The sequence below is a fragment of the Monodelphis domestica genome, chromosome 8 (assembly GCF_027887165.1).
Source record: "Monodelphis domestica isolate mMonDom1 chromosome 8, mMonDom1.pri, whole genome shotgun sequence".
Lineage (NCBI taxonomy): Eukaryota > Metazoa > Chordata > Mammalia > Didelphimorphia > Didelphidae > Monodelphis > Monodelphis domestica.
This window is the reverse complement of record NC_077234.1, coordinates 78,017,027-78,043,222: the sequence shown is the minus strand read 5'-3', so window position 1 is coordinate 78,043,222 and position 26,196 is coordinate 78,017,027.

The following is a 26,196-nucleotide window of genomic DNA, read 5'->3' as shown; positions in this document are numbered from 1 at the left end:
AGAAATAGGAAAGGAAGGAAGGATGGTGAATTAGGGGAACAGATAATGAATTCTGTTAAGGACATGTTGAGTTTGAGATGCCTTGAGGAAGTCTAGTTCAAAATATCCAGTAGTGATGTGGGATTGAGACTCAAGATAAAGACTAGGGCTAGTGATCTGGGAGTCATCTGCATTGAGGATATAATTAAACCTATGGGAAAACTGATGCAGTCACTTGCCCTGGTAGGTTCTACCAAACCCTCAGTCATCATGTGTGGACATAGAAGGTCCTTATTAGATTAAGGTTGATTGATTTACTTCAACCCTCTTATCTTACTGATAAGAGAACTAGGCTCATAGGTGGGAAGGGACTTGCCCAAATTTACACCAGTAGTTAAATTACATAACTAGCATTTCAAATCCAGCTTCTCTGACTTACAATCTAGTGTGTATCCCATTACACCATACTTGCTCACCTCTATCATATTTTAGTAATGTTTTAAGTTTACATGTTCCTTCATCTAGGGGCATTTGGTTTTTAGGTCTTATTTTTAAATATGAACCCAAAGTCTTTTTTCAGTTAAGTAAATGTCAGATGCCATAACATGTTTATTTGTAAGTTTAGATCTGAAAGTAAGTTTAAGACATTTTAAAATATCCAAAGAAAAGAGAGAAATCAGAAAGTTTTGTCTATCTACTCTCATCTCACCCCTACAATGATCCCCTGTCCCTCTAGGCAAAAGGACAAGGTCTTAAATATTATGTAGGGCTTGTGAGAGATCTGGAGCCAGGAAATCTATGATCAGCTCATACTTGTGAATTTCTTGGTATAGATTCTGATCCTCTGACTCAAAATGACTCAAGTATTTTTTTATAATCAGAGTTCATCTCTATAAAGTAAATTAACCCCTTAAAGATACCAGGCTTTAGTTTCTCCTGGAAAATACTTTAATTTTACACAATGAGATTTTATAGCTTAACTAAATTGAATCTTTATTAAAGTGCCCCAGGTGTTTTAACATTACCAACTAGTATTTAACACATTTTAAGCCCAGTCTTCCCTTATTTGTGCAGCTTTTAAGGTAGAGAAGCAAAATGTACTGTTAACCTCACTTTACTGTTGTGCATAATCTCCAGACCCACACAGGCTGGGTAATTCAGGAGCATCAATTTCACATCGGAGAATTTCTCTTGTTATCCTGCAGAGGATATTTCCTGGTCATTCTCCTAATATATTCCAAAGACACCCCTATATGTATGAAGCTTTGTGGACTGAGTGTTCTAGAGGTCACTCGATCTTTGGTAAGAAAGCATAAAGATATGTTATCCAACCTATAAATGACCTTTCAAAGTTGCACAGAGGAGAAAATAAGGCTAGAAATGGATGCATTTGTTAGGTGATCTTCAACAAACATTTACTTAGTTTTTAGTTGTTGAAAGAACAGAATAGGTATATTTAGGAAGGAATTTTTTCTATGGTCTAATAACATCTCCTACATAATTGACATCTATATTTTCAAAGAGGTCTTTAATTGACAGTTTTACCACCATAACATTTCGCACATCTCTACTCTTTCTACTTACTTGACCATTGATCCCCATTCTGTCTCTTCATGCCCCCTTAACTATTATAATACCTCCTAATCAATGTCCTGGCTTTATCTTTAATCTGTCCTTTGCCCAGCTGACAAAGTACTTTTCCTAAGATTTCAGTGATCATATCACTGCTCAGGTCAAAAATCTTCAGTGATTCCCTGTTGATTTTAGGACAAAATAGTGCAGATAAAAAAACTGACTTTTAAAGCCTTCTGTAATTTGACCCTTATATATCATTACCAATTTATTTCATATTGCTACACACACACACACACACACAAAATGACTCAGTCAAATTGGTCTGTTAACTGTTCCTCAGATTTAACATTCCATCTCCTATCTCAGCCTTTTACACAGGGTGAAAAGTATTCTCTCTTCACGTCTACATCTTATTACCTCTAGCATAATTTAAGTCTCATCTCAGACTTTACCTTCTCCATAAAAGTCCTTGCCCCACATCCACCAGCACTGTTCTTTTTTCTTCCTCAAATTATTTTATATTTATTTCTCTGTGCATATCTGATACCACTAGTGGTAGTATGCTCCTTTTTGCCTGCCTTTGTATCTACAGTGCCTAGCACAGTGCTTTGGGGCATGGAATAGGCACCCTTAAATATTTATTGAATTGAAAAATGTTCAATAAACTTTTCTAAGATTTTATGCAATCTTTGGTTGGAAGGATTACAGACTCTCCTTTTAGGGGAGATTGATTATTCAGTGTTTTGTGCATAGGTAGGGTTGTTGAGAGCTGGAAAGAAGAGAGAGAAAACATGCAGTTTTACCTCCTGGTCCCATAGATATATAGATATAACTATAGAGAAAGGCATAGTTAGGTAGCTAGCTAGCTAGACAGACAGATAGGTAAGTAAGTAGACTAATTAGATATAGATTGACTCTACCACTTAGAACACTAACACATAAAAAATCTTTCTATTCCTCTTTAAAAAGAAATACTATTAATGTATGATTTAGCCATCTTTTTGTGAAAAGAACAAGCACAAAGTTTTTTTTTTAATAAAAGTTCAGGTAAGAAAATGAATATATGTCAGTGTTTCTCAATTGATTATGGGCATCATCTTCATGGTGCTTTCCCTAACACACACATACCACAAAAGCACATCAACTTACCCCTACGCATACTTCCCTTCTAACCCACTCTGACTCCACGAAACCAAAAGATAGAGAGAGATTAGTAAAAACAAATACAAAAATTGATATAAAGGTTGTCCCAAAAGTCTGAGTGAAGTTTTAAGCTTTAATAGTTTAAACTGCCCTCAGACTGTCAGGACACCCTGTATTTGGGTTTGGGATAAAGGTCTTCTTCTTGTTACTCTAATTGATGTACATTTAGGGCCTCAGAAGCAGTGATTATTATCTGTCTTCTTTTGTCAGAGGCCAGCTGCAAGGTGTTAGGATAGATGCTCTAGTTTTGCCAAGATATTTAAAGGAAGAACTTTTTCCCCCTTGGTATTGAAAATAATTCACTTAGCTACTTTGACACACATAGTTTGGAAGGGTTGCAAACAGTTAGTAGTAATAGCCTCATTTTAGTATGTTCAAGAAGAATCACACAAGTCACCCCCCAGTAGATTAGGAACCATCCTATTCCTTATAGACTCCTAGAAAAAGAAATGCCTCCCCTTTCACAGTAATGCATGCTAGGATCTGGGAATTTTTATTGTTAGGAAATGTCACCTATTAAAATTGTTTCTTTTTTTTTACCTCTCTAAGACAAATCCATCATGTCCTATATCCTACTGCTTCCTTATGGCATTGTTTCTGTTATTACTATTAGCCCACAAGTATGTAACACTGATTTACAAAGTGGTTTCCTCATGGCAATCCTGTGAGAACGTTTGGAGAAGTATTACTCTCCACATTTTATAGCTGAGGAAAAACAGACTTTGAGAGGCTAAGAGACTTGCAAATGGAAATGTTGGAGCAAAACCTCAAACCTGACTTCTCTGACTTGATCTAATATTCTTGTCCTTTCTCTTTCTTTTTTTGAAGTCTTCACTCAATTCAATGTTCTGAACAAACTATCTACATCTAATGCCTCCATTCCTTATGACCCATTCTTTCTTTAACTCTGTAATATGGCTTTGACCCTTACTGAAACTATATGCTTGAATGTCTCCCCTGATCTTATTGTTCTACTAATTATCAGATTTTTTATTCATAGTTTTAATAGCTAATACATTAATTATAATATAATATAATTATTAATTAATTATTAATAAATAATATTAAAGTTTCCAAAGGGCTTTCTGTGTATTATTTCTTTTGATCCTAAAAAAAAAACACCCTGTGGATTAGGTGCTTTTATTACTTATATTTTACAGATAAAGAAACTGAGGCAGACTTGCCTAGGATCAAATGACTAATTAATGTCAGAGACAGGAGTTGAACTCCATCAATCATAATCCCAAATTCAAAGCACTTACTATCCCTGACTTTGTCATAATGTTAGACACATTCCTACTCGCTCCTTCTTTAAGGAAAAGCACTTGTCTTCTGTAAAATTGTACTATCTCAACTTTCTCTTCAACTGTTTCTTCTTTGCATTTTTTTTGCTATAGTCTCATCTTATCTTTCCTTTAAATGAATATTTCTCAAGGTTCCAAGTCCTTTGTTTTTCTTCCTCAATATTGTGACACTTACTGAACTAGTCCTACCTCACAACTTCCACAGTCACCTCTGTGCTGATGATTATCAAATGTGCATCTTGAGCCCTTATCTCTCCTTAGAGTCATCTTGTTCCATTTCTACATCTCTATCAGTTTAATTCCTCTGTGTGGATGACCTGCTATCACCTCAGATTTATATGTCTAAATCCAAATTCATCTTCTTCCTCAAAAGTTTCCTCTTCCAACTCAGCCACCCAGACTTAAAATGCTTCACTCTTCCTTCATCATTTATCCATTTTTCTGAATGCAGATAAATGATCTAAATGGCTCTTGGGGCCAGGGAATATGGTTGTTTAATGGCATCTGATTTTGGGAAGTCATTGTCATTGAGAGTACTCTAGCACATACTCTTATATTTTCCTCTCTTAAGACACACTCAAACTGTTGCCTTCTTAATTCTTCCTTAAATATCCCTTTTCCTGTTCCACTGATTACTCTAGTTGAGGTGTATATCATTCCATCCCTGAATTACTGTAAAGGCCTTAATAATGGATGCTCCTTGTCCCTTTCCTCTTCCTCCTAAATGAATCCTTTTCCCATCAGACTAGAGCCTTCAAACTAAACAATACCTTCATTATGCCATTCTTTTATTCAAAAACCTCTGAGGGCCCCTATTTCCTATAGGATAAAATCCTTATGTCACAAGCTGACTTTGAAGACTTCACTTTCTGGCTTCAACATAACTATTTAACTTTCTCTCTTAATATACCTCTCCATTCTAGTCAGGCTAGTATCTTTATATTCATTTCCACGTGGACTGATGTACTACTGAAATATTAGTCACTTTCTCTAAAAAGAATAGGTGGCTATTAATTATTATTTTTAAAAAGAACTCTCCCAACTTGTTATCTTTCTCCCTAAATCCATCCTTCTTCCTGAGTTCCCTATTTCTGCTGAGGCCAGGACCATCATCCAGCCATCGAGCTTCATAACCCTGGACTTCTCTTTGACTTTTCATTTTCTCTTTCACACACACACACACACACACACACACACACACACACACACACACACATATCCCAATATCTAATCATTTGCAAATCTGGTACATTCCAGCTCTAAAATATCTCTCCCATCTCTCCCCATCTCTCCATTCAAATGGCTAAAACCTGATCTAATTTAGAACATCATCACTTTTCACCTAGACTTTTTCCAATAGCCCCCTTAGTGTCCTCTTTTTCTAGTCTCTTCCCTCTCTAATCCATGCTTCAAAGAGTTGCCAAAATAAGTTTCTTTTTTAAACATCCCTTACCTTCTCTCTTAGAATCAATACTATATATTAGTTCTAAGGCAGAAGAGCAGAAAGGGCTAGGCAATGGGGGTTAAGTGGCTGACCCAGGTAAAGTGACATAGCTAAGAAGTGTCGGAGGTCATATTTGAACCCAGAACTTCTTATCTGGGTTTGGCTCTCTATCCACTGAGCCATCTAGCTGACTCCCAAAATAAGGTTTTCTAAGACCAAGTCTAACCATGTTAATCCCCTACTCAAGAAGTTTTGGTAACTTTTTGTTACCTATAGAAAAAAATATAAATACCATTATTAAGATTTAAAGCCTTTCTTGATCTCACTCTTACTGTTTTTATTCTTATTTATTAACTCCTCTTTCTACATTCTGTATTCCAGCCAGAATGACTGACTGCTATAATCTAAAGAAAACCTAAACTTTATACCTTTGGTTTGCAGGAATGCCATATCATTTATAGAATCATTCATCTCTTGGGGGAGTCTAGAGTAAGGGAAACATGAGGTTATGTCACAAGTGACTATTAGCAAGACAATGATTTCCCAAACTCTGAGACCATGAAATAATTGGAGTCACTGACCCAACAGTCATGCAGATTTCTCATTTGAAGACAGAAGACAAAGAATAGCTATTAGTAATATAATTCTAATTATTCTTTCTTTCCTTGGCTATTTCAGTAAATAAGAAAGGCTTGATTCTGAACAGTGACCCATGGAATATAACTTTCTCTTGGAAGCAACTTGAAATAATTTATAAATATATAGTATTTAAATAGCAGTGATTTTTTAAATTGATTTTTTAGGGGGGCCCAGAGTTTACTCAGGAGTACGATATGAGAGGCTCTCAGCATGGAAACTTCTTTCACTGATTTAGGTCAGCATCTTCTATGAAATTCAGAGCAACAGAGTTTCCTTACAGAGACATTAAAAGTGAAGATGAGTTATCCCTGGTCACAAATCTAGTAAATGTTAGGAGTAGAATTTGAATCCAATCTTCCTGACTACGAGATCAATATTCTATGCTAGATTTAGAAAGACTAACAGGTAGAGGATGTACACACACACACACACACACACACACACACACACACACGTGTAACACTGTGTAGGACCAGAGATAAAAATATAAACAAGAGAGTCTTTATCTTCAATGGGCTTATATTTTAAGGTGCAAATTTATCAATAATTAATTTTAAATATACCACAATACCTCATATTTGTAACTGAACTTCATAAAACAATAAATTTAGAGCTGTGAAAGACCCCAGAATTTATGGAGTCCAATGCCTTTATTAAATATATATATATATATATATATAATAAAATTAAGGTCCACAGAAAGGAAGTATCTTGCCCAGAGTCTTAATCACAACAGACAGAGCTTAAACTCTTGCAGAGGGCTTAAATTCTTTTGGACACTCTACCATATCTTTTGACAGGCATATCAGTCAGGTATATATGGTTTTATTGATGTAAAGGCATAATAAAGTAATAATCAAAGTTGACAAGAAATAAAGAAAGAAAGAGAGAGAGAAAGAAAGAAAGAGAGAGAGAAAGAAAAAGAGAGACAAAGAAAGAAAGAAAGAAAGAAGAAAGAAAGAAAGAAAGAAAGAAAGAAAGAAAGAAAAAGAGAGAGAGAAAGAAAGAAAGAAAGAAAGAAAGAAAGAAAGAAAGAAAGAAAGAAAGAAAGAAAGAAAGAAAGAAAGAAAGAAAGAAAGGAAAGAAGGAAGGGAGAACGAAGGAAGGGAGAAAGAAGGAAGGAAGGGAGGATGGAAGGAAGTAAGTAAAGAAAGAAAAAGAAGGAGAGAAAGAAAGAACAAGAGAAAGAAAGAGAGAGACAGAAAGAAAGAAAGAAAGAAAGAAAGAAAGAAAGAAAGAAAGAAAGAAAGAAAGAAAGAAAGAAAGAAAGAAAGAAAGAAAGGAAAGAAGGAAGGGAGAACGAAGGAAGGGAGAAAGAAGGAAGGAAGGGAGGATGGAAGGAAGTAAGTAAAGAAAGAAAAAGAAGGAGAGAAAGAAAGAACAAGAGAAAGAAAGAGAGAGACAGAAAGAAAGAAAGAAAGAAAGAAAGAAAGAAAGAAAGAAAGAAAGAAAGAAAGAAAGAAAGAAAGAAAGAAAGAAAGAAAGAAAGAAAGAAAGAAAGAAAGAAAGAGAAAAAGAGAAAGTAAAAGGAGGAGGAGAAGGAGAGGGAGACAGAGAGGGAGAGAGGAAGAGAAAAAGAGAGAGATAGAGTATGAAAGAGTGAGAGACAGAGACAGACAAACAGACAGATAGAGACAGAGACAGAGAGATTTAATTTACTATTTTCTTTAGGCCAAGGTGAAACATCATAATGAACAAAAAATAAATAGATCCATAAAATCTAAGTCATGTATCCACAGATCTGTAACTTTTAAAGACAAAACTATAGTGATAAAATGTCATAAAATAACACAATAAAATAAAAGAAAATTTTCATGAATAAACCAAAATAAGCAGTATGGTCAAAATCTTTGTTTTCAAAATGATTTCTTTATTGATTTGAAGTAGACAATCTTCTCCCCATTTGTGACTGTGAAGAGGATGAGCAGCTTTTAAAGCAGAGGAGAAAGGGGAAACACAGGAGTGAGTGAACTTGTTCATCAAGCATGTTTTTTTTTTCTTCCCCTTGTCCTTACAGCTCATCTGAAAACAAGAAGTGGAGCAGGTCAGGAAAGGGGTTATGGTTAACACTGCAAGATGAAAGATAAGCAGCCAGGCAGTTAGAAGCCAAAGCATTTTATCTAGAAGAGCAGGTCTGGCCTTGTTTCCATCTTGATAAGCATTAGATTGGAGAGCTTGTTTGTGTATAGCCTAGGATGGGAAGAGGGGGTAGGGAGAAGATGTGGGCTATGAGTTTACAAACCACCAAGTGCACAACTGAGGGTGCTTCCTATGACTTTCTTCAATCCAAAATCCAACCTGCTATAGTGGGCAGACTCAGTGTTTCTATCCACTAACATTTGATATCTCTGTTATAGAATTTCAGGGGACCTACACAGAACTCTCTTCTTTGTCTTCATGAGCCTTAAAAAAAAGGCACATTTCACAGCATAATCTAGTAGCTGAATTTGGAATCAGAGAATTTAGGTATTTCCTAATTCCTCCTAATTTCCTAATCCTCCTAATTCTTCTAATGATTTATTCAAGTGGTCTCTAGGACTAAAGTTTTTCGAAGGCATTTACAAATTTTGAGCCACCCCGAAAGTTTTCTTACACTCAAGGAGTGAGTTTCTACTAGAGAGATACAATTGAGCAATGAAAATGAATATAGAAAGTCATACCAAATAATTTCAATAAAGAAAACAAAAGTTCCTTTATCATATCACAACTGCCTACATTAGACAGCTCAAATAAAATATCTGATAGACTTATCAAACTCAGAATGTCCCAAACAGAACTCATTATCTTTCCTTATAAACTCTCCTCTTCTAAACTTCGCTGCTACTATCCAGACATCACTATCCTCCTCATCACCCAGATTCACAACTTGGGATATCATCCTTGACTCTTACTCACATTTACCCCACATATCCAATGCATTGCCAAATCCCATCATTTTTACCTTCTCAATACTTCTTATATATGCATTCCCATCTCTCCACTCACGTGGCCATTACCCTGTGTGCAGTCCCTCATTACTTCACACTTTGAATATTACAACAGTTTTCTGATTGGTTTCCAAGCCTCAAACAGATCCCTATCCTTCCCAATCTAGCCTCCTCTCAGCTGTCAGAGTGATTTTCCTAAAACACTAGCCTGACCATATCACTCCACTAACACCATAAACTAGAGTGGCTGCCTGTTTCCTCCAAACTCAAATACAAAATGCTTTTTTTGGCTTTTAAAGTCCTTTACAACCTGTCCCTTTCCTGGTTTCTTATATTTTCATAATGCTGCCCTCCTTATTGCCTCCTCTTGCTTTCCCTGGCCTCCTTCAGAAATCAGCTCAAATCCTCTCTGCTTCAGGAGACCTTTTTGATTTCTTCCCTCTTCCCCCTACTCAGTGCCTGCCTCCTGATATTCATTTCCACTTACACATAGCTGTTTCCATATTGTCTCCTCTATTAGAATGTGATTTTCAAGTCCTTAAGGTCAAGGACCATAGATTTGCCTTTCTTTGTATGTTTAGCACTTTTTACAGTGCCTCCCATATAATAAGAGTTGACTGATTGACTGACTGACTGACAGAGGGACTTTGAAAGATGAAATTAAAAGAGATGATCACGAAGGCTCTTCGAAGCTCTAAATTCCATTTCAAAATTAACTAAGTATTTTGAAAGCCTCTAAAATTATTTGGTTTGACATTTCTGGAAGATTTGAAATTGCTTTGCTTTTAAAAAACATTAGACTGGATCCATGTTGCTTATTTAATCACTCAACTGGGATTTATTTAGTGCCCACGGGATGATTAACATCAGAAGAGGCACAATGAAGTAGGTGTAAACAACATACTGAAGATTCAGCCTTTGCCTTTGGGGCCTTCCAGTTTATAGAGGTCAGACCCTCATTAGTCCAAAAGGTTAGCTATTTAGATTGAAGGAAAGAATCTTCCAGGATATACTCTTTATTATCTATGATTAGCTTAGCTACATGCATGTATTGGAGGAAACCTCAGGTATTCTACCTTTCCAATGAGTTGGATCTCTAGAACAGTTAGGTTGACCATTTCCTTCTGAGACAGAAGTGTTTCTCATTTCTCTTCTTTCTCTTTCCTTTCTCAATCTATTGAATAGCCTCAATGCCAATGCCTCTCTTTTTGTGTTTCTGAAAACCTGTCTTATTTAAGTAAAAGCTTAAATCCACTATATAACAATTAAACTGGGAAAGAATAAGAGAGAGAAAGAAAGGAAAGAAAAAGGAAGGAAGGAAGGAAGGAAGGAAGGAAGGAAGGAAGGAAGGAAGGAAGGAAGGAAGGAAGGAAGGAAGGAAGGAAGGAAGGAAAGAAAGAAGGAAGTTAAACTAAACCCAGTCTGTTACTTACTAGAAAGTTATAGGCTCTGCAGTTACTACATTGACTGTTTTGAAACCTTAGTTCAACACTTATTCCCTTGCCTTTCTTAATTCTAGTTTAATTCTGGTAAAGTTGGCTTTACAGTATGTTGCTCTCTACATGTGCATCCTCCAGAGTCAGGGAAGTACTAAAATGTTAGCCACACAACAATGGATCTTGGTGTGAAACTAGAAATAAATTATCCTGCCATGCCCCCAAATGAAGCTCTTCCCTTGTCAGGTGGTACAGCTCACCAGAGGAATCCTTGTTCTATTACCAAAGGTTATCTTTCTCTTCGTGGTACATCTGGGTGTTGATAGATAACTCACTCTTCTGAGCATCACTAAGGGCAGCTCAGAATGTAGCAGTGTTCTCTTAAATGGACTGGAAACTGCAGAAGGAGCACCAAAGAGCCTTTGGACAGTCATGGTCTTGGATGCTACTAAGACTTAATTAAATCATCTCATTAATTAAGGTTGTGTACTTCCTTCCTGAAGACTAGACAGCAAGGTTCTTTTCAGTTTATTACAGGAATGAGTTACATTAGTCAAGGTAAACAGTGGTGAGAGTTGTATGACTGGAAAAGAAAATGGGTTCATTATTCCAAGAGAGAGATAATTACTAGACAGTTCTCAAAATTCACTGGTATCCTCACAATGCCAAGAAAATTAGAAGACCCCCAGAACTCTGGGTAGATTGCCCTGGTGAATTTACAGGAGAACATGGACAAAAATTTTCCAAGATGAGAGGGGATGGATGGATTTTGATCCATTTATGAGAAAAAGTACTCATATTATCACACATCTAAGTATGGCAACATATTATCTATTCAGACAAGCTATAAAGAACAAGCATAGTCTGTTGAGTGTATCCCATTTGAGGAAAGAGGCTTATCATGAAGAACCTTTGTGAAACTTTAATTTACAACATTAATAAGGATCTTTTTTATTATTAGTTAGTCCCATTAGCCACAAAAAAATTTACAAATTTCCAAACACATTTTAACACAATATTATTTCACAAGGGTATAGAGTTGAAATAATCTATCATAGGGGCAGCTAGATGACTCAATAGATAGAGTACAAGGCCTGGGAAAGTGAGGTCCTGAGTTCAAATATGATCTCAGACACTTCCTAGCTGTGAGAACCTGGACAAGTCACTTAACCCTCATTGGTCAGCCCTTACTGCATAGGAACTATGCATAGTTCTGCATAGGAACCAATATACATTATTGACTCTAACATGGGAAGTAAGGGTTTTATATTTAATAAAAGGAAAGAATTTGCCACACTGATATATAGTTCAGTTTTAAAGTTTTTTTTTTAATATCATAGATTGAGAATGTTCTCATCATAATTCATGAACATAGCATTAGCAACTCTACTATGGACAACCCGTGTCTATAGTTGCATTGCTCAGGTCCAATTTTCATGGATCTATTAGTGGTTAAAAAAAAAAAAAACCTAATATGATCAGAAACAAGAAAATCTTGTTGAAGTGTGCCAGTATAAATAATAGCTAGAATTTAATATCAAAGAAACCTATGTAGGAGAACAAAATGACATTAAAGCTGTCAGGCATTTACAACAACAGTGTAAGTTTTGCATCTTTGAATTTTACTATTATTCAATTAAGATTGTTCCTGGTCATTTTAGAACTAATTAAAAGGAAACATTATATAAACTAAATTTATCCAGTAAAAGTCCCAGTTTTCTCATCAATAAAATGAAATATGATCTCAAGGTCCATTCAAAGTATAAAGAATATGATATCTTTATGTGGCTGGCATATATTAAAAAAGAAATTCACTACAACTGCATGCCCCCTCTCTAGATTCTGTATCTTAAGGAGGAACACACAAGGGCTCAGATTGGTTTAAGTCCCCTGCACAGAGCCATCAAGCTGAGATTCAAATCTAGTTCTTCCTGACTATAAGCCTGATGTTCTGGCCATAACCTTTTGTCAGTTGGGCCTCTTGGACTCTGACTTCTGTTATTTCTTTTAACATCTATATATTCCTTTGCTTTTGTTTATTTATTTAGATTGATCCTGTGATTCCATTGGTGGGTTCTTTTTCCCCTTAGGTATATTGAAATACAAAGTGTACATCTAAACAAGGCTTTCCTAGCACACAATGCCAATCTGGAAAGATACAAATATATACATTTCATAAAATCATAATGTTATTTTTTTAAACTTTTGCCTTCTGTCTTAGAATTAATCCTTCTGGTTCCAGGACAGAAGGGCCATAAGTGCTAGGCAAATAGAGTTAGGTGACTTGCTCAGGATCACACAGCTAGGAAATATCTGAGATCTTATTTGAAACTAAGACTTCATGGCTTTCTATCCACTGAGTCACCTGGCTGTCTTGTCATAACGTTATTTTTAAAGTAGCACCTTAGATGATCCTAAAAAAGTTAATTTTGGCTATTTCAATTGACTGATACTAAAAAAATGAAATCAAACTTCCAGAAGAGAGGATACTAAAGGGGGAGGAGCAGGATCTCCCCAAATATTCCAAATCTATTACCACTTTTGTTTCAAAACACATTTAAATGTCATGTCTTGAAATGTTCTTTTTATTTCTTACATTTCCTCTTCCTAGAAGCTAAATCACTATTTCTTCCTTTTTCAAATTTGATTTTATTTCAAATAGCTTTTCTCCTTGGTAAGCTAAACTCTTCTCTATGCATCCCAATTCTATTTGTCTATTCTTTTCCAGAAAATCGTGACCTTTATTATCATCTACTCTCTTACTATTCTTAAGTCTCTCTTTCTCTACTTGCTACTTGCCTGATGCCCACAAACACACTCAGATCTCTCCTATCCTAAAAACAAAACAAAACAAAACAAAAAAAACAAGAAACAATCCTCACTTGATTTGATCAATTCCAGTAATTATCATCCTATACCCTTTCTCCTTTTGCTGGATAAACTCCTTGAGAAAGCCATCTGTAGTCACTCACTCAGTATCATTTTTCAACCCTCTTACTGGTTTCCAGTCTCAATATGAGATCAAAACTAGTTGCTCCAACATTCCCAGAAACCTCTTAATTGCCAATTCTAGTGGTCTTTTTCCAATTACTCATCCTTCTTTACTTTTCTATAGTCTTGCCTCTGTCAGTCATCCATTTCTGGATTCTTTCTCCTCTATGTTTTCATGACACTCATCTCTCCTGGTTCTTCTTCTACATGTCTAAGCACTCCTCAGTCTTCTTTGCTACATTTTTCTCCAGGTTATACCGACTAACTGTGGGTATCAAACAAAGCTATGCTCTTGGCCCTCTTATTTCTCCCTTTATATTTCCTTTGGTGATCTCAACATCTCCTAGGCATTCAACGATCATCTCTGTATAGAGGATACTCAAATCTATTTTTCTAGCCCTAACCTCCAGTCTGGCATCACCAATTGTCTATTGAACATTCCAAGTGTCATAGACATTTTAACTCAACATATTCCCAAATACCCTCATTTTATTTCCCCAGCAAATACTCTTCTTTTCTGGGTTTCCTTATTACTATTTTCATTATCTCCATATGTATTCCCAGGCATCTTAACTTGAAATCTAGGCATTATCTTCAGTTCCTCACTGATGCTTACCCCACATATCAAGTCTGTTGCAAGTCCTATCATTTCTACCTTCACAATACTTCTTATCTCCTTCATCTCCTTCACTCCACTTACATGGTGGCCATCCTAATGCAGTCTCCCATCACCTCACACCTTGACTAATGAAGCAGCATTATGATTGGTCTCTAAGTCTCAAGAAGGTTTCTTTCTTTTCCAATCCATCCTTCATTCAGTTGTGAAAAAATGATTTTCCTAAAGCACAGATCTGGCCCTATCAGTCCTCTGCAGAGCTATAGTGGGTCCCAATCCCCTTCAGGATAAAATATAAAACAACCTGTTTGACTTTTAAAGCTCTTCACAACCTGGTTCCTTCCTTCTTTCATGTACTATGTGATCCAATACTAGTTTTCTTGTTGTACCTCCCACACAAAATTCCATCTCCTATCTGTATGTCTTTTTATTGGCTGTCTGCCATGCCTGGAATGTTTTTCCTTCTTGTCTCTACCACCTGGCTTTCCTAGCTTCATTCAACACACAGCTAGCTCAAATCCTCTTCCTGCAGAGTCTTTCTTAGTATTTTCTTCCTTCTCCCTAACCTCGTGGCTGCCAATGTCTTTTCCAATGGGTTTCTTCTGATTTACCCTCCCCATATATATCTTATATACATATAGTTGTTCATAAATTATCTTCTACATGAAAATGTGGGCTCCTTGAGTGCAGGGATTGAATTTGTGTCTTTCTTTGTAACTCTAGCACTTAGTAAAGGGCCTTAGACACAGAAAGCCCTAAACAAATGCTTGTTGACTATAGTTTGACTTTGTTGATATGTGCCTGTTTGAAGGAAGCTAACACTCGAAACTGATTATGCATTATGTGAATTAGATTGGAATGTTATTTTGAAAAAAAAAACATGGGATAAATTACTTGCCATTCTTTCAGGGCCCCCTCTCTAGTAAGTTACTTTTCCTCAGTTTTCTGAAGGGTCAATTTTGATAGATTATCAGGATCTTTAAGAATTCGTGTATTTTACTGCCTTCTTAGTAGCAAGCCTGGGTTGATCAAATTCAGATTTAAAAACCCATTTGTCCCTTAATATATGTAGAGAATGTATTCAACTTAGAGAATGAATCCCAGGGATGCATTAGAATCTGATCAGAAAGCTCAAAACTCTAGTGGATGGGACAATGAAATGATTGTTTAAAACAAAAATGGAAGTAGTACAAGATTATCATTTCTGTTATTATGTGAATCTATATTCTCACCATGCAAAGTGATGACACATCTGAATGAATAAATGCTTTCCTAACTAAATGTGTCATATTGCACAATAAACTCAACTACATAATTAATTTTCACATCTTCATTGAGAACTACACCCTTGCTCTGATATGATGCTGTTAAAATGAGAGTAAAGCTATATTAAATAACCATCTTATACCATGAGTTGTATTATGGTATATATCTATGTGTGCCTATCTTTGTTATACAATATGCCTCATTCTCACTATGGCACATAGAAAAGATAATATTATTATATTCACAGATCAACAGTTTTAAGGAACCGTAGAAGTCACCTAATCCAATCTCTTTATTTTACAGATGAGGGAACTGAGGTTTTGTAACATTATCTTTAAAATGAAGCTAAACAATGCCATGATTTTTACTAGTTTTCCCTACTAGACTGTAAGCTCACAGAGGGTAGGAACCCTATCTTATTTGTGTCTCTCTCAGTGCCTAACCCAGTGCTTTGCACATAGAAATTGTTTAATAATGTTTATTGTATGAATTAATCAGTGCATAAAAAGAAACAGACTCAGAATATACATACTCTAACAACTAAAGCATGTAAAATGAAGTAGATCAATTATTTTAGGGCAGTATATGTACACATAGTATATGTACATTTTAACTATCTTAAATAACATTTTGTCTTTCTCTCTACTCTCTTTCCCCACCTTTTTACTTAAGAAAATGAATCACTGAAAAAGTTGCTTCTTATAAGTACATTGGCTCATTTATAACCTATTTCTCAAAGGACTCAAAAGTCCAATAAACAAATGACTAGAAAATATAGGGAATAAAAACTTAACAACCTATGAACATTACCCAACCAGTTCCTTAATCCATTCCTGGTCCCCTTTAAAGGAGAAATACTCTAACAATAGGTTGATATGTTGCTATTGCAATATTGCCCACAGCCACTTACAAAAGTATCAAGTTCACAGTAGGATAACTAGAAAATGTAGGTGATTTATATATGGAAAGTGTGATATTGGTAACCTTTTCAGTGTTCGTAGGAGCAATGCACACAGACAAAAGAGTAAACATATTCTTCATGATCACATTGGTCAGGACCATAGTCTTCTATTAATATTACCTTTATTTGGATGTTTCTACCAGGGAGTAATTTGGGAACCCTATTTTTCTGATCATATCCAGATCTCATACTCCATGTATCAAATTTAGATTTTGGCTGAGTGACTGAATGCCAGTGCTAAGAAAACAAAATGATATGGCATAATTATCATAAATCAAATATTCTACAAACTTAAGATGAGTAATACAGCAGACAAGTACACGATGGTAGTCAATTGAACAGTGAATAAGCGCTTACTAATGAGTAGGATAGTAGGGAATACTTTTTGTGGTTCTCCAAATTACCCCAAAGGTATCAATGAATACTGGGCTCCCAGAAGGAAAGAGTACTATAGACTAGACATTATACCCTAATGCTTAAAGGCATTAGGACTAAGCTTGAGAAATCTAAGGATAAGTATAAAAATGATAGTGCCAAGCAGCAATATGAGCATTTTTATTAAGGGTGGAGGGCTATCTTCAGACTTTGCTGTTTTTTGGTAATAGACAAAGTAACAAAGAAAAAAATTGGAGAATAAGGCAAGCTAAGAAAAATGCTCTTAGCTAATATTTTTAAATGCACATGAATCAATTAAAATCTGACTAATTCAGATCTTTACTGGAAAAAAATTTCAGAGAAATAAGAATAGAAGATTATTAGCATTTCATAGTAGCTGAAAGGAATTGTGGCCAATCATTTTTATTTCAGTAAAATAAGGCCAATTTCCCCAATTCATATTTAAAAAAGTTTATCCCAAAACTCAGTAAGTAAAAACAAGGAGACCCACAAAGTCCATCTCCATCACCCAGGCATGAGACATTTCTCTCATGGTAAACAGATGATGAGGTATTCAATTTCCTTGTTTAATCAGACTTGTCAGAGCAGTAAAGAAGAAAGCAAAAGATTTTAGGTTTATACATGTAGCTGTGGTATAGCCAAACTACCATTTGTTAAGATGACTGAAAGGTAATTTGGCTAAGTCTATGGAAAAACATGAGTCATCTGGTGTCCCAGTTTTTTTCCCTCAGACTCTTATCAAATGATAGTGCTATATATGCAGGTTTCAATCTGATAATAAAATGGAGGGAGAGCTAGCTGGGAAGGGGAGACAAAAGAACAGACTCTTTCAAAGTCAAAAAAGCAGGCTGCTACTTACAGTGTAGACGTGAGATGAGTAGACAAGCCTATTGTAGAAGACTGGAGAAATGTGCAGTGTCTATCAGACTCTAGTCCCAAACCTTCTCGGGGCAACACTAGGATTTGTTCCTATAATGGAAAGCAGGAAGGTGGGTTGAGGGTAAGTATATTACCTCACAGTCAGTAGAGAGAAGGGAGAAGGGAGGTTTGGAAGCTCCTTGTTACAAAACTAAAGGTAAAAAAAAAACATCTGCTAGCTCTTGAAAAGTTCCCGAGAGCTAGGTACAGGCTGCTGGTAAGGTAGCCTAGTTTAATTCAATGTCTTTTAACTGGTAGCTTCTTGTAGCTCATTTGGAGAGTGCTCAAAACCAAAAGCTGCTTCCATGAGGAGAAGGTGGAGAGAATAAAGTCTAGGAAATGGAAGGAAATCTTCTGAAAGAAACACATAGGAGGGTAGCTGCCTCCATTGGATACGGAAAACAGGGATAAAAATAAGATGTGGAAATTAGTTGAGAGGAATAGGTTTAGATATGCAAAAGTAAAATTAATTTAATAAAATTCATCATAGTTCAACAGATTTCATGGTTAAATTTATTTCAATCACCTAGGTAAGGGCATCTTTAGGGAGCACATTGAATGTGTGTGAAAGAGAAGGGAGTGAAAGCCCCAAGCTTACTTAGCACAGGAGCAGGCTCTGAAATTGAGAATCCTAGGAGAGCACACCACAGCACAATTGGTCTACCCTCTTCCCCTTTTATACTTTGGTTTGGGACTTTCCCTAAATATATATACATATATATTTACATACATACATACATGATCAAGGGAATGATGGCTCAGAATAAAATCTCATTGCCTTTATTTCTGTTTACTTAGGGATTTTTTAAAAGATTATTGAAATAATTAAACATTAATTCTACTGAAATATGCTAAAGTTTTATTAAATTAATTTTTGTTTTTTCATCCCTAAACTGCCCTCCCTTTTGCTAATTTCTCAGATGATATTCTTACCTTTATTTTTCTTGTTCAATAGAACCACCTTGGGTTGGATAAAAGCTACTGGTGTTGAGGAACCACCAGATAGTAATTACTTGCAAGGGGGAAGATATTATTCAGCTACTTCTTTGCTCAATACCAATTTCAGTGGTAGGTATTGGGTGAGTACAGTTTTTATCCCAGGCTCACCTTCTTTCTCTTTCCATTGTTGCCACATAACAATTCCACATAGGTTAGTACACTAAAATCTAATGGAGCATATCTAATGTAAAAGAAGGGGACAGACATAAAATATGAGGGGGAAGGGAAATAAGAATGTCTAGTCAGCTCAGTCAATTGGCTATACATAGGAGCCAATGCTAAGGGCTTTTGACTTCAAGGGCAGAGAATAGCTACTACCTGTTTGAATCCCAGAGATGGTCAGTTACCACTTGGCTTTCTCCATAGCTTGGAGAGCTCTCAAAAAGAAGGAAAATTTTTTTGAGAGGTGAAGTCTTATGAACCAGGTATGTTTAGCACCACATCATTCAAACTATAGGTCCCTTCACAGTAGCAATTGGTTTTCCATGGCTCTTTCAGGCTCTGGGGGCCATCTTTTTAGCTCAGCATCCACCATGGAAATTGTAAACCACTCCTCTCTACCTGCTCATTTGAAAAAAGTCCAACTATGAGTGATTCTAGTGAACAATCTAATAGTCTTTCTGACTGAGAGCACTGGGAGAAAAACAATCTGGGGAATTAATGTCTTCCCAATGTGTCCGTTCCAAAAATGGCAGATCTTCCTGAACATTTAATTCTGCCTTTAATTTTCTTGTCTTTTAGTTTTTTCTTCCTAGAATTCTCTGGAAGCCATTTCCAGTGCTACCTTCATACACAGCTTTTTCAGAGTCTCTGTTCCAAATATCCTTGCTATTTATTCTCAGATTGCTGTGTTCATAAATCAGGGTAGCATTCCTTTTCAGGGTCAGAAGTTTCTTAGCTGCTTAGAAAAGATCAGCCAGGGGATGCTTGGCACCTGTAATTATATAGCATAATATAAATATTAACACTTTCTTACAATAAAGGTGATTTTCCTTTTGAAAAAAATTTTCAATAGTACATGCGATAGACATGTTATTATACCAAGCATCACTTGACAGGGAAACTTCATTGAAAACTTTCTTGGTTACATGTAAGATAAAGCACATTCATATTTCAAGATTACATGCATTTAATAAAAATTATTTTTAAAAAGCCTGTAAAGACAATGCAACTATAAGCATTAGCATATACACATAGAAAAACGAATAAGACATTTTTATGTAGACAATGATATACTACAAATATAAATTGGAAACATAAGCAAATGAACATAACAGCAACAAAATAAACATGTCATATGTACAATGTGTAGCAACAAATATGGACTTTCATATAAGTCATGCTTAACATGGGCAACCTCTGGCATTGTCATTTAGACATGTGAGTAACTATGTCAGGTTCATTTGTAGTATCTTAAGTCTGTCTAGTGACTGGTTTGCTGGGTCTAGTTCCTCTGCTATTGATTTACCCTTCTGCTTCTTTATTCAATTTAGTAAGTGGTATGGGTTCACCATCATCATCATCATCATCATCATCATCAGAGAGAGTTGTGTATCAGTAATTTTGTGAAATGTGGATAACATCTATATTCTAGTAGCCTCTACAGTTGCATTTCTATTGAGTAAGGGAGTCATTCCTGGGTACAATCCTCTTACTCTGTCTAAACTTGTTTAAGGGTGATAAAAGTCAAAGTCTCATTCACTGGTAACATTTTCAGAGTTCATGGCTCTTTCACTTTTTTGTGTGACTAGTGAATCATTTTTTTAAGTTTAGTATTCCTAGAATGATATCCACTCACTGGAAAAGTCTAACTATCTCCCCTATCGGCAATAAATGGCTGCAGTGAATTATCTGAATAGAACTTGAACCCTCTTGAATCTATTCTGTAAACTGGAAAGTTGTCATGCATCTCACTAAATTTTTAGAGGTTTGATTTTTGTGTAGATCATCTAACCTGTGAATCTCTTTGAAACCAAGGGTTTTCAATAGATCTCTGGCTTCAGTTGAAGGTATTGATGATGTATTCTTGCATCATATCATCAGCTTTGGTCATAGTTGTTTTCAGTCAAAGGCATGGTTAACATGGCTTTCTTAGTGAAGCAACATACTGGTTTTGAATATTTGTATCTCACCTCTTTCATCTGAAATTTCAAAATCTAAGCCAATACATAAGTGTGACTCATATCCAAACAAGGTCAAATAGGGTGTAAAGCCTATCATATCATTCTTGGTGGACTTGGATGCTTGGGCTACAAATTGCACATGTGGATCCCACTGATGTTTCTCTTCTGGTTTGAGTTCCTAATATATCACAAATGTGCATTTTGGAACACTGGGGCCATGGACTTCTTTATAGAAGGTAAACTATAGTTCTAGACTTCTTGATATAAAAAAAAACAAAATTTCCTAATTCATTTTGCTCTCTTTGCCTTTGTCTTTGCCTTCATCACAATTAATCTTAGAAGGAAATTTTTTACAATAAGAAAATCTTTCCCCACAGTACTTGTGCAACCATGACACTTTCTGCTTCTTGATTAGGCAAGTCCATGCATATGTGCTGAAATTATCAATCAACACTCAGATATGATTTATATTTTTATTATTTCTTTCCAGAGATGAAAAAGTCAATGCATTTTGGGATAATGCCAACAACCAACATGGGCCAGTAAAATCTGCTTTTTACCTCATTAAGGCCTTTTCTTGACCTTATTAAAGGGATTTTCTTAATCTCTTCCTCTGTCTCCTTAAGAGGCAAGAGAGCAGGATTTCTAAGTAGAGCAGAACTGACAGGTGTCAGGGAGCCAGAGCTGAAGATTCCATTACCAGGGAGTCGAGGAGAGACATAAGGAAGGAACACTGATAGGGGTTTTTGTCTCTGGATCTAAAGATAGTAGGAGGTCTGTCTCTGAGGCAAGGGGCTACTGCCAGTTGGTTACTGATAGTTGGGTGGTAGAAAACTAATTGAAGGATTAATGTCTGATTATTTATGAAGATAGGTATTTAGTGAATCAATTTTATATAGTTTAGGCAAGAGCAGGTCTGGTGTTTGCCAGGCAAGAAGAACCTGTAGATAGTATTAGAAATTTAGGTATAGTCATAGGGTATTAGAAGAATCATCTCTCTTCCTTTTCTATTTCCTCTCTGTACTTCTCAAATTAAACTGTTTTTTATTTAACTGCTCTCCTCACTTTTGTCAAATTCCTACTTTTAACTTTTGATTAAGAAAATCCTTTTAAAAACCTCTATGCCCAAATGAACAGGTAATGTTTTCATAGCTCAACAATGAATTGTTCTGAATAATCTGAGTTACTTCTTAGTTTCATACAAAATATCAACCATAGTCTGGTACAAGAATCTTGCATAACTCTATCTTCTGCCATTGTCTCAATAACAAAGGGCCTTCTGGAGACTGGACCTTAAAGTTCTTTAGCATCACTTCTTGCTTTTTAGCTTTTATGACTTTTCTTTATCCTTCATCAATCATCTCTTCTGGTTGCCAGTCATCCATGAACAATTGAGGCAGAGAAAGTTGGTTTAGTGTACCCAGTGGGCATGCCATCTGACAGAAGTCTCGAATTCTCAGGTGAGGGTTTTCATGTAAGTGTAGCCAAGTTCCCTTAGTATTACATATATCTCTCACATTTCTTTTGGTATCATATAGCCTTCAGGATAGGGACCTGAATCCCCATTAATTTTCCCAGGTCTGTATTGTATTTGGAAGTCATGGCCAGAATTACTATCAATCGCTGGCATGTAGTGTACAATTTGGTCTGATCAAAATATAAGTGGATAGATTGTTATCAGTCTGCAGTTTGAATTTTGATCTATACAAATAAACTGTGAATTTTTCAGTGATAGCTCACTTATGGTCAAGGGCTTTATCATATTGGATGGGATAACACGTGTCACTGTTGGTCAAACCACTGCTCATAAATTCAGTTGGACTGTGGTGACTATTCCTCTCTTGGTAGAGGACAGCTCCCAGTCCTTCAAGGATGGCCTCTACTAAGGTAGAGGACAAAAAGGTTCTCTCGGGTTTGTATAAACCAATACTACTGCATACATACTGTATTTGATTCTGTAGGTTTTGTTACATTTGTTTAACTATTGATCTCCAAATATCTTTAGAGGTTTTAAGACAATTTTAAATATCTTGCCCTCCTGGGTCTGAAACTCTTTGATCATATATACATAAATGGGGCCATTCAATGCTTTAGCATTGAGATGGTCCTTAACAGATTTGCAACAAATAACTGCCAAATCCCAGGAAAGTTCTTAAGCCTCTAAGATTCAATGGACATGGGCAACAGAGAAATGCTTCTATGTCCTCTAAATCAATGCTTAGTCCTCATTGGGATATAACATGCCCCACATACTTAGAGAAGCTCCACAAACCTGGCACTTATCTATTAAAAGCTTCAGATGAATTTCTTCCAGTTGAACTATCACATTCATGAATCTCTTATGATCTCTTCGTGTCTTTCCAAAAATGATATTATCAAAGCATACCAAAACTTTTAAGTAGTTCAGATATCCATCTACTTTCTCCAAGGTTATTGGAAAATGATAGATGCTTCAGAAATGGGTGCATACAGTCAAACCATTGAAATCCAGCTTGACACATAAGTTTTTCCTTGTTGTCCTCAGCATTAGGTACCATGATATCATAGTATCCACTACACACGTCCCAAGTGAGAACCTCTGGCTGCCTAGTAGATAATCCAGGGCATCTTGAACCTGTGGTATGCAGGAATACTTTACTTTTATTCTTTTGTTCCAAGTTTGCTAGTCTACACATATTCATATCTATCAATTTACTTCTTTAATACTACTACTCTGGGTGATAATATATCTCAATAAGCATTTTTGAAATAGTTTCTAAAGTCTTCCATATTAAATAGAGAAATCTTTCTAGATCTCTCCTGAACTGGTAAAAAATTAGTGAGTTAGATTCTAGTGGCTCTTCTTTGGGGACATCCCATTTCCTACACATACAGGGAAAATATTCATGCCCTCTTGCTGATGTTCTGCCTCAAATGATCCTTAAATACTTCTGCTATTATGGAGTCACAAAAGCCAAATACCTCAGGATTCAGTTCTATGTTTGAAAAGTCAGTGCTCTTGTGATTGTTATCTCTTACTTATAGCTTCTTGTAAGCCTCTAGATAGCCTATATAGATGTTTAGTTTTTAGGGTGTGTATGTGTGTGTGTGCATGTGTTTATAGAATGTTGGCAGTGACTTTCCTGTTTGTAGAGTACCAATATCTCTAGATAGTTTAGTCATGGTCATACCTCTATTTGAAGGCTGAGTAGATCTCCTTTCTCATATTCTACTGTTCCTCTATGTAGTGACTTTTACAGGCAATTGTCCACTCTGAGTCAGCAAGGATTTCTCTTTTATGTTGAAAGGTAGTATCAATAAATTTTCGAATAAGCTTCCTGCAATGTCTCAGTGGCCAGAGTGCTAAATCTGGAGTCAGGGACATCTGTGTTCAAATCTGACCTCAGATACTTCCTAGCTGTGTGAACCTGGGCAAGTCACTTCGCTTCACTTCACTTCACCTCTGTTTGCCTTAAACTACTAGAAAAGGAAATGCTATTTCTAAACTAGTTTAATAGCTTTGCCAAGAAAACCCCACAGAGAGTATTGGAGCAATATGGTCCAAGGGGTCACAAAGAGTCTGATGAGACTGAATGACAGAACAACCACAATGTCCTGTCACCTTTAAACTGATTTTCTAAATTTTGAGATAAGTCTTCCAGGGAGGTCAATACTGTTAATCTTACCATCTTTTCTGACTATGCTGGCTTCCACTGTTTGAGTGATTCTAATGTCTGATTTGCCTTCATTTCCAGAGTAGATGCTGAATTTTGCCTTATTGTGTTTCTGCCACACAAAGACTGGTTTCAGAATAATTTACAGATGATGTATTATTTCTCAACTTGAATGATGATATTCAGTTTCTTTGTGAAAAGGTCTTATTTGTTCAATAGGGCTCCCACTTTCTGATTCAGCTCTTCTTCCTGAAAGGGTGGACTGGTATATGGCTTCCAGCTACTATTTCTTACTGTAAGCTCCTCAGAGAGAAATGCATGTCATGAATGCTTTAGGTAAAATAAACAAAACTTCCTGAGTTTTCTCACATTTTATAGTAATATTTAACTTTACAGTCTTTTAAACCATTCACATTCCTGTGCAAAATTCTTAAAACATCTCTATCCTTATAAATCTGGGTCTATTACTAATATTATAAACCTCTATTTTTAACACCTGACAATTCAACAACTTTTAGGCATCTTTTGAAAAAGGGTTTGTGCTATGTGCAAAAAGTTATGAATTCTCATGATTATAGATCAAACAATAAAACTGTTGAGTGTTACAGTAAGCAAATTTTTATGCAATCAACATGTATAAATATGAAGTAATTAAAAATAATATTATTGCAATAGACATGAACTCTGAATCAGGGAAATGAATTAATAACATTTTTTTAAGTACCAAAGTATAGAAAATTAAGACTAGGCATTCCGAATTTACTTAGAAACCACATATCATACCACAATTCTGTCACATATACACTGAATAACAATTTTTTATGTGAACTACCTATAGATTATGGGACATAAAACTAATCTAGAAAGACTTAAAAACAACTCACATATTTTTTAAAATATCCAATTGGTAATGGGCTTTCTTGGAATATTCAATAGGGGAATAATTCCAGAAAATAACTTGGAAATGGAACAAGATTAAGTATGCCTGCAAAAAAGGAAAAGAATGAAAAAAAGGAAAAATATATTAAATTACCGTGGGGTAAAAACAGCAATAAAAATGTGGATTCTAGAATAGAGAGCCAAAATCCTCTTCTGTGACAAAATTATTAAAGCAAAATATATGACACTATGAAATAATTCTAACAGGACTAAAACCTTTGCTCAAGAGAGAAAAAATTACAATTAAGTAGATTGGTTAAAATAAAAAAAAATCAGTTTCCAGAAAACCAACAAAGTAAATTCTAAAATCTAAGTTAGCTTCACATAAAAGAAAGATCTTATGCCATGACCAGTTTAAATTCAAAATGATCATTAAAATTCCAAGTCTAGGGGGCAGCTGGGTAGCTCAGTGGATTGAGAGCCAGTCCTAGAGACGGGAGGTCCTAGGTTCAAATCTGGCCTCAGCCACTTCCTAGCTGTGTGACCCTGGCCAAGTCACTTGACCCCCATTGCCTAGCCCTTACCACTCTTCTGCCTTGGAGCCAATACACAGTATTGACTCCAAGACTGAAGGTAAGGGTTTAAAAAAAAAAATTCCAAGTCTAAAATAGGTATAGATACAATCAGAGAAAATTTTTCAAAAGTGAAAGAAGAGCTTCCATTTTGGATACCCTGCCAAAGGGGTGGATGAATCCCCAAGTGTAGCACATATGTGGGCAGTAGAGGAATGCCAAAGATCCAATTGTGAGTACAATCCCTTGACTTCATCTTATTTTTGTACTTGGATTTGAGGCTGCCAAAACATATTTATAATACACACACACACA